A 9,935-nucleotide genomic window follows, 5' to 3' on the forward strand; every position below is an offset into this window, starting at 1 on the left:
ATTCTCTTATCTAGTCATCTCTGTACGCTCTGTGCTGGTTGTCAGCCGGAGAAAAGCAAAGTGTTGCTGCTGCGGCCATCACTAGTGCTAACACTATTACTATTACTAGTTGATTAATCAATAAATTAAACAAACTAACACCTCAAATATGTTTGTTGCTGTTTCCAGCTTATAAATTGTGAGGATTTGTTGCTTCTCTCTGTTTTTATATGATTGTCAAATTGATAAATTCAGGCTTTTGGTCGGACACAACAATCAATTTAAAGTTGTCATTTTAGGATCTAGAGAATTAAACCTGCAGTAGGCAGAATGTGTTTGGCATCATTGGCCCAAAACTCCATAATAACCTTTCAGCATATTGTTATTCAAGTGTTCTGAGAGATAACTAGACTTCTGCACCTCCTCATGGCTCTGTTTTCAGGCTTTAAAAAATCTCTCTATCGCTCAGATCACTTGACTTATACTATACTGAAAGGTTATTATAGAATTTTTGCCCAATGATGCCAAAAAGGTGTTGCCTACTGAAGCTTTAAGACAGTACTACACTATTAGTTGAAGTTCATCACTGTGGGTATTGTATGTGTACTGCTCGCCTTGTAGTTTTGAGTTTAATGGCTCTTGTATAGTTCCTATTTTTATTTCTACTGTCATTTTTATTTTATATACTTCATTTTTTACTTTTCTCTTTTTATCTGTACTCATTATTGTATTTTATAAATTGCTAATAAAGCAAACCAAACCAAATCCTACTTTTTGAGAGAGTTGAATTAGGCTGTATGTCGATAACTTAAAATACAATAACTGATCTATACTTCTGCGTAGCATTTATAAGAGATAACTGATAAGTAGAGCTTGATAAAGGTTTCAGATTTCACACAAACAGAAACACATTCCTAAAGCTGCCAAAGATCATCATCATTCTTCTTGAATGACTCCAATTGTTTGTTGTGATTAAACGATCCACAGTCAGGAATGCGTCCGTCAATTAAGTCTGCAATGACTGCAGGCTACAGCTCGACACTTTGAAGGGGGCCAGAGAGGGAGCCATAAACCCGGACAGTGTAGCCGCGGCTTAAACCAACCCTCAGAGCGGAATGAAAGAGGCCATGTGTATGAAGAGGTCATCACTCGGGGAAACGGGGCTGGGTGTTTATTGAGTGTGTGTGTGTTGGTGGAGGTGGTGGGAGCGGGGGGGAAAGAGGTCCTCGGGGATTGTTACTAATGGTGGGGTTAGTCTATTTCCCCTGAGACTCTGAGGGAAAAACTGTTGACTAATGGGAAATTAATGAACAGGTCGGCCAGTACTTAGGCTCTGTGTCTCTCCAGGGCAGGGGCATGGGAAGAAGGCTTAGTGATGTTTTGGAAGTGTCAAAGTACTGCGCCAACTAGAGATGGGAAGGATATCTAACTAACACTTAACCTCCAGGAATGTGAAAAAAATGTTACTTAATTCATTTGGTGTGTGAAGATCTGTTTTAAAGGAATTTTAACATTAAAGTTTTACATTTTGGGAAATAGGCTTATTCGCTTTCTTTGCCGAGAGTTAGATTAAAAATCTATACCATCCTCATGTATGTGCGGTAAAGTTAACGTTACGTTATTTTAGCATAAAGACTGGAAAGGTTGTGTCCAAGAAGGTAACGTGCAAATTGCGAAACTCTCGCGAGATGGTCAGGGTTAGGTGTTGACCTTGAATGGTTGAGGTTAGGATAGGTCGTCGAGCAGGGAGACTCGTGAGAGTTTTTGCAAGTTTTTGCAATTTGCGGGTTACCTTCTAGACACGACCGACTGCAAACAGCTAGCCTGGCTCTGTCCATGTTAATAACAAAGGCCCTGTTCAGATGATCGCAAGTGGTCACTGGAGACGTATTCCAATGCTAGGTGGTAAAAATCTGCCTACAATATCTCACACATTTCATACGTACAAAACCAAAGTGTAAAAAACGACACAGCGCAGTAACTTCTAACTTACTTGCGTACGCAAAAAAAATAGACATATAACCACTCCCTAAAACCACAACATGTGCTTTTTCCCACTTTCATTTTCGGAGGCGCTGTAGTCATGGATGTATAAAGAGAACTGGATACGGCATTGGAGGCGGGGCTCCCGTTCATTCCTATGAGAGTTGCTCAGTGGCGAATGAAGCAAAAAAAAGCTTGACTTCCGAGTATAAAAGTACCCCGATCTTCCCACGATCTGCCGCTTCCATTCGGCCCATAGAGCAGGCGTAGTAGCGTTTCCTTTAACTCCACCTCCCAGCCCGCGGTCCAGCCTCGGTCTGGGGCTCATTCACATGAACAGAGGAAAGGAAGTAACTCTGGATTCAGCTATTAGTGCATTTTACAACTTTGGGATTTAAATCAGGGCGATTCAAGTGTTCATACTGGTTTGATTTACCTAAAAAAAAAATGATCCGCTGATTTACAGGCGTTTCCCAATGTAAGTCTGATGGGAAAAAGTATTTTTGGGCCCAATGGACACAGAAGTTGTAATTCCACCGTTTGGCCACTACGTAAAATTTGCTTCAAAGCCCAGCGCTCTTCCTGGGGCCTTCGATTTTCAGTCATTATGCTAAATTAAGGTAAGCAGCTGCTTGCGGTTGCTTCATATTTAATGGGCAGACATGACAGTGTTATCGTTCTTCTCATCTAACTCTCGGAAAAGAGAGCTTAAAAAGTCAAACTAAATCACTGATAACATGGGTCATTTCAAAGTACCTAAACCAAGAGAAATAAAGGTTTCAATCAATTCAAATAAAATCCATAACAATGCCCAAAAGTAGCTGATATGACATTATAAAATAAATCATAATTTTCTAAATATCAACTTATTAATTTCTCATGGAGCATTCATGCGAGACAGTGCAGTAACCAACATCCTTTTCCTCCTAGACCTCGCACTTCTCCCACTCGTCATTCAAGCGAACATGAGCGACTTGCCCTAGCACGCACTAAAGATAATTGGTCTTTAATTTGCACTGACTGCTTTTGTTCCTGGTTTGAGGCGCAGCATTAGCTCACAAAGGCAGAATAAGCAGTGCCAAGGAACTCAAATCCCAAGCCCACCCATGGCACTGGGAGAGCGAGGCTGGTAGAGGGAACGGGGCAGGCCGGGAGATTGTAGAAAAAACGGGTTGCCAGGTCTACTGTGAACAAGCTGCGACAGGTTTACTGAGGTCAGGATGTTGGGGGATTAGGGTGTGTCTGGCTCCCCCAGCTCCAACCCCTGCAGGTAAGAGCTTGACTGGGCTGCGTGCATGCTGTCAGCCACGTTCACACATGCATGACCATCACTCGGGACCGGCTCCAAAATGCCTCTCTTTCAATTACCCGGAGCAACGCTGTAAATAAATTAATCAAACATTCCATGTATGCATAAAAGAAATGCAGAGTAGAAAGGCATATTAAAGAGCTGTTTCTATTTCAGGAGCCGCACCCTCACCTGGTCCACACTGCACATGGAATCTTCCATTCAGTAGGAGCAGGTGAACCACGAGATGAACGACGACAGCATCATGCAATAGGACATGAACTGTCTCAAAAGCCAGACATCAGTCAGTCAGACCCTAAGGGTTAAATCACGGCCTCGTCATGTGAACAGTGACCTCATCAGTTGTTTTCATTTCTGAGTCCACTGTGGCGACAACAGTTGGCAAAAACTCTGCATGCTTGTCTGTCACAAATAATAAAAGACTCTCCCGAGCCGAGCCTGGGGTTGAGCCACAGCAACCGAATCCGGTCGCTCAAAAAGTTTGTTTATGTGATTAAGCTGGTTGCTACATATCTACTGGCCCCGACTGTATTTTCCATTAGCGATCTCAGTGTGGCCATCATCCTGCAGATTGCTTTTACATATTTCTACAAACCAGTGGAGGAGGGAATACAGCATAGAGAGTATTGGTTAAATGTGGGAAAGAAAAAAAGTTTAAGGTAAAGGAAGAAGCATATACTTTTAAAGATAGTCATGAGATGGGGATATCAACACAATGACCACGGAAGAAAGAAGTTCAAATTAAATTATTGACATTTGGGCTGCAACTTTTATTTTGTTATCAATCAATGTATCAATGCTTTTTTTGATTCAATGTTTAGTTTGTAAAATGTCAAAAATAATGACAAATTGTCATCACAAGTTACTATCAAAGCCCACCAAATGTCTCAAAGCCAACAAGTAGAGCTGCAACAATGAATCAATTAGTTGTCAACCATTAAATTAAATCACCAACCATTTTGGTGATCGATTAATTGGTTTGAGTAATTTTTGAAAGAAAAACAAAAATCAAAAATCTCTGATTTCAGCTTCTTAAATGTGAATATTTTCTGGTTTCTTTTCTCCTCTATGACATTAAACTTAATATCTTTGAGAAAACAAGACATTTGAGGACGTCATCTTGGGCTTTGGGGAACACATCAACGTTTTATAGCATTATAACTATAACAACTAATCAATTCATCAAGAAAAGAATCGAAAGATTACTCGACAATGAAAATAGTCATTAGTTGCAGCCCTATTTCCATCCTTATATTAGAGAAGCTGCAACAACCAAACTTAAGTCTAGTTTTACAAGATTTAAACTTAAATCTAGGACTGACCCAAATGGTATTCCACCTCCAAATCATGATTCGAAAGCTTCGTTTCTCTTTTTCTTTTTTTTTCAAATGTTATATATATATATATTAAGTATGTAATAATAACGTATAAATCACAAAATAACCCATGAAATAAGGAATAATCCCACAACAATATTCATTATTCATAATTATTAGTTATTCTCAGATGGATATCTAGTTGTGTGTAGAAGTGCTGGTGTGTAAAGTAGTGTAGCAGCGGCACTGAAACGGGGGAGATGGAGTCGGACAGACAGAAGAACATGTCAGCCTGCTACTTCGCGCTGCTCTGAGAAGCTTCGAATACCTTCGAATATTTCTCCCCGAGGTTTCGAAGCCCAAAAAATGGCATTGGGGACAGCCCTACTTCAATCTACTTAATCCATATTTAAATGGCTAGGTTGCAAATTAGTAAGAGATGCAAAGTGTTGTTAATTAAAGAATACTAAAATATCCACAAACACGCCTGCACACATATGAAAGCCATCAAGGCGTCCCCCCCCTCCCATTCACACTCTGAAATCAAATTGCTTCTGTTGGCTCCAGCTTCTAGTTTATGATTGACACGTCGTGGCAACGGCCTCCATTTTGTGATATTTTTTTATAGGCCCATTAAACTGAAATGATGTGTCTGAAATGAAAAATGGGGTGCACTGATATTCCTCACCCTAATAGTAGAGAAAAAAAAGAGCAACCAAACCCCAACTCGACACTAACTTTCTCTACGGTTAGAGGTCCAATTCAAAGTGGGGTGATAAAGCTCATCCAGCCCAGCATGTAGGAGCTGGCTCTGTATGGAAAAGGCCGCTACACATACAGTCTCTATGGGAGACTCTGGACAGATTAATGATCTCCTAAGCTGTTTGTCTGCAAACCTGAGCAACACCTAAAGTGCCATAAATGCTTCAGGAAGTCTGGCTGGCTGCGGGGTCGGGGGGGACTTCTGGATGGAAATGTCTTTGTTTTTTTTGTATAAAATGTAGCTTCATTCCTTCTTTGATTGCAGCACATGAAAAGCCCTATTCATGCCTGTTTTACCGCTCCATCAGATGACAGGAGTTGTACAACCAGAACAGATTTTGCTTCTTGAATGTTATCCTCTGGCTGTAGTTGGTATTTAGCATTCACATCTAATAACCTTGATACCACCGCTGTTCCAAACCGCCTTGTATTCACACTTGGCACGAGCGCGCGCCTCATACTGCGGGATAACATGTCCACACAGTGACATAACAGGCTGGTTTTGAAGGGCCCGGAGAGGGACAAGGCCACAGTTTGTTCTGGCCTTTTTCCTGTCAAGGGGGCTGTGTGTGTTTACGCTGTGGCTTCTGACACCCATTCACTGCTGAAGAACTGAAATAAACAAAAACCATGAGAAAAAAAACATGTTTTTTTGTACGTTTATTTAGTAACCCTGGAACTCTAACGTGTATTTGTGCCACATTTTCATGAGATATGTTGAAGGGGAATAAAAAAAACGACCGCCTTGAGCAAATGCGTGCACCCTTAAGGCTCCTAAAGTACTCCCTAATTACCGCTTTCCATCCCAAGGTCATAGTGGAATGTGCTCCAAAATGGATTCCCACTCTCGCTCTCTCTCATTCCCTCCATCTCTCCTTTTCTTTCCCCCTTTATTGCCTCTATTCTCCTTCCTTCTCCAGGTCTAATGGCTTACACATGCCAGCCAAGTGGCCGTGGCACCGCTGTGACAAAGTGAAATGGCCCGGGGCGCTCCGTCCCCGCTGTTCCTCCCTCCCCAGGGTTAGATCACACAGTGTTCTGCTTACAGTACACAACACCAACTCCTGGTGCCAACCCACCTGTCCAAACCACACCATCAGGATGCCCATTCATCTGTCGCCCTGCCAGCCCTTTGTAATTACCCACCACTTGACACTTTGGGTTTCTGTCACATTTCTTTCGCCTTGAGGGGGGGGCAAGATATTGTTCTTTAAAACGACCTCAAAATAGAACCGCCAACAAAAGCTATAATTGCCAGTTCAAAAAAAAATGTTTCTCCTGTCTCGCTCGGTCTGTAATTAAAGCTAATCTTGAAAGAGTTTAGCCTGCAAAAATGTTCAGGACAAACCTGCATGTTGCGCTTGAAGAAGAAGAGGGGTGTAAATGCAGGTGTGTGTGTCTGATTTCCAAGCAAAGGGAGGGGAGGGATGTTCAGGTGAAGAGGCTTGCTGTGATGTAAGGAAGCTTGTACATGTCATCAACAAATGGCTGCCTGAGATATAGCCCTGGGGCCACAAATACCACGCAGCAGCTGGAGCTCAAAGAAAAGAAGCCTCATCTCGTTCTGATTTGTCTCCATCATTTTATCCACCAGACTGAGGAATCCAAAACAGTCAAGTCTTTTTGGAGCTCTATACTGCTGGTGTGCAAGTCCTCCACAAGAATGGGCCCCATATGGTTCACATTAGAAAAAAGGTCTCCAGAGCCCACAACAGCGAGGAACCCCAAATTATAGCCATTGCAAAAAAAAAAAAAAAACACAGTTCATTGAAGGAAGACATTTAAAGCTAAAAAAAGGGACCCAAAGAAGTTCAAGCCAAGCTTTTGGGGGAGGTCAATTCAAAGACTCTTTCACATTGAAAAAAAAGAAATCACAAGATCAGTGCTGGAGGTCAGCTTGAATGAGTCCCTTCTTCAGAGTGCTGCTGGAGCACAAACACACATTCACACACACACACACTGCTGGTTTTAGTGGGACTCAGAGCCAAAGTAAATACAGAGGGAGCATTTTGCACTTTAAATACAGAAGCAAAGTCAATGAAATGTGACTGAGCAAAGAGCTAAAGAGAAGAGAAGGAGGGAGAAAAGTAGCATTGTGTGGAAGTCTAATCCTGCTTTTTAAAGTAGTTTAAAAACAATCCCTGCTAGAAAAAGGAAAAAGGAAAAGTTCAGACTTACCTTTTCAAACTGAAAGCTTCTTCTTTTCTTTTTTCTCCTTTGTCACCAAGAGCTGCAGAGAGAGAGAGAGAAAGAGTCCGGATCAGAGAGCCCTCAGCTCAGTCATACTGTAGGCTTAGTGCGCACTGAGAGGCTCATTTTGCTCTGCTGGAATGCACTCTCAGCTGGACCTCCTCGGCCTTTTTTTCTGATAAAATGGAAGTCTTTTGCTCGGTTCCTGATCTGCTGCTGTTGCTGCTGCTCAGCCCCCTTCAGCACACTTCCTCTCCTCTAGTCCGGCCACAAGTCCTGGCATGGGATAGTCCTCCCACTGCGCCGCTAGGGCTGTCTCCATAGTTCCCTCCCTCTTCCTCCCTACCTCCTCCTCCTCCTCCTCCTCCTCCTCCCCTGCCTGTCTCCATTTGTTCTCACCCTCACTCCTCACATGCAGACGGAGACTTCCTCCAGCCCTCCAACCCACTCCTCCTCCACAGGACCCCCCCATCAACCCCTCACATGTATGTGGAGTAACTGAAATATAGGCAGCTAATAAGGTCTATCAGAATCAGAATCAGAATCAGAATGGTGTTTATTGCCAGGTGTAAAAGAGGTATACACTAGGAATTTGCTTTGGTTTTGTTGGTGCAAGTCAAACAGTATAATAACAAAAGAATTGATAAAAACGTTAGAATAAAATAGGAATAATTCTTTTTTATTTCTACCAATATACAATATACAAAATAAGTCATAAACAAAAATAAACATAAAAATAAATATAAATAAACATTATATCATAAAATATACAATTATAAGACATTTAATAAGCAAGTATAGTAATAAGAATAGTTTGTTATTTTTGTTATTTGTTATTGATGTTTTTTTTTGTTTTGTTTTTTCAAAGTGAGGTCCAGGGACCCCCCAGCAAAAAGGGGAATCATTTCTTTTCTTTTTTTATACTTTATTTTTTCCCTTTTTTTCAAGGTTGTTTTCATATATGCAATTTACAGTTTGTAATTGCAATAGTTTATAAACCCATTTTTAAGTAGATGAGCTTATAGACACACTCATTAAGTGCACTAGAAAAAAAACAAACCTCAACTTTCAAAATTGAAATAAAATTAAGAAAATAAATAATAATAATAATAATAATAATAATAATAATAATAATAATGACAATGTTAAAAAGAAAGAATAGAGTTAAAAAAAAATGTTTAAAAAAAACAAAAACAAAAACACATAACAAAAAAACAAACAATAATAATACAAAAATACGAGAGTACTAATAAATTAAATCAACAAATTAGTTAATAGAAAATAAAAAGGGGGGAAGGGGGGAGGAGTGCAAATATATAGTAATATCATTTACATGGGCACACACATGCATCCTCCTTCATGTCAGGTCACCTCCAAGCATATGTATATGTGCATGCGTGTTAACCCATGTAACTATATTTTGCCTTCTGTTAGACTCTATCTCTTCTCAAAAACATCCTCCATATTCCTTATTTTGTGAGTTCCCTTTTCCATAACTTTTACTTCTTGAATTACACTTTTCCATTTTATAAAATCTGGGGGTTTAGTTTTTTCCAACCCTTTTGTTATTTGCTTCAGTGCTGTGATTCTGAGTATTCTAGATAAGGGAATCATTTTTTTCACTATTATTCCATCCATAAGTAGAACAATGACAGACTGTTTTGGTCATGGGTTTCATACACACTCTGTAATAAAACATCGAAAAGCAAAAATCATATCAGACGGGAGACCTGGTCTAATTTGTGTCAGTTTAGGGGTACCTGACATGAAAAGGTTTGCTATAGTACATCACCTAGAACAAAGATTTATAGGTGTATGTGTCAAAGTCAAGTTATCTGTACAATAATTCCTCTTAACTTAACTGTACAATCATTTTTACAATAATTCAACAGCGCAATAGTACTAATACTACATTTAACACACTTAAATGATCCCACTTCTCAGAATTTTTTATTCTTATTTACTTATTCACACTGTGGTTATAAATTGTATGTTTTTGATGCACATAGTTCTTATATTTCTCATTTCAATATTTATTTATAGTACTCTACATATATTGTGTTATAGGCTGTAGCATTATGTGCATAATTTACATTTTACTCCTTTATTTCTATTTTTATTATATTATATAAATTTATATTTTTCTTACTGCTTCTAAGGATGGGTTAAATGCAGAGGTCAAATTCCATGTATGTACCTGTATGTATATGACGAAGTAGGACTGGTAGCTGTAACTTTGCTAGAGGTGCCCTTGAGCAAGCCAAACTGCTCCCCGGACAGCTAGTGGCTGCTCACTGTTCCTAATACTAGGATGGGTTAAATGCAGAGATTAAATGTCACTGTGTGCAATGCAATGTCTGACAATAAAATGTGATCTATTTACACTTACAGTTCTT

The 9,935-nt window shown here is 40.0% G+C and overlaps 1 protein-coding gene across 2 annotated transcripts in view; it reads right to left on the minus strand.

Moving 5' to 3' along the window:
* LOC119498799 (tensin-3-like) overlaps positions 1–7,824 on the minus strand; it is a 37,994-nt gene extending 30,170 nt beyond the window's left edge. For both annotated transcript variants that reach the window (XM_037787868.1, XM_037787867.1), the window contains exon 1: positions 7,528–7,824. The gene's annotated coding sequence lies outside the window, so the exon portion shown is untranslated. The remainder of the gene's footprint in view (positions 1–7,527) is intronic.
* Between the last annotated feature and the right edge of the window lie 2,111 nt (positions 7,825–9,935).

This window comes from Sebastes umbrosus, chromosome 12 (assembly GCF_015220745.1).
Source record: "Sebastes umbrosus isolate fSebUmb1 chromosome 12, fSebUmb1.pri, whole genome shotgun sequence".
Taxonomy (NCBI): Eukaryota; Metazoa; Chordata; class Actinopteri; order Perciformes; family Sebastidae; genus Sebastes; species Sebastes umbrosus.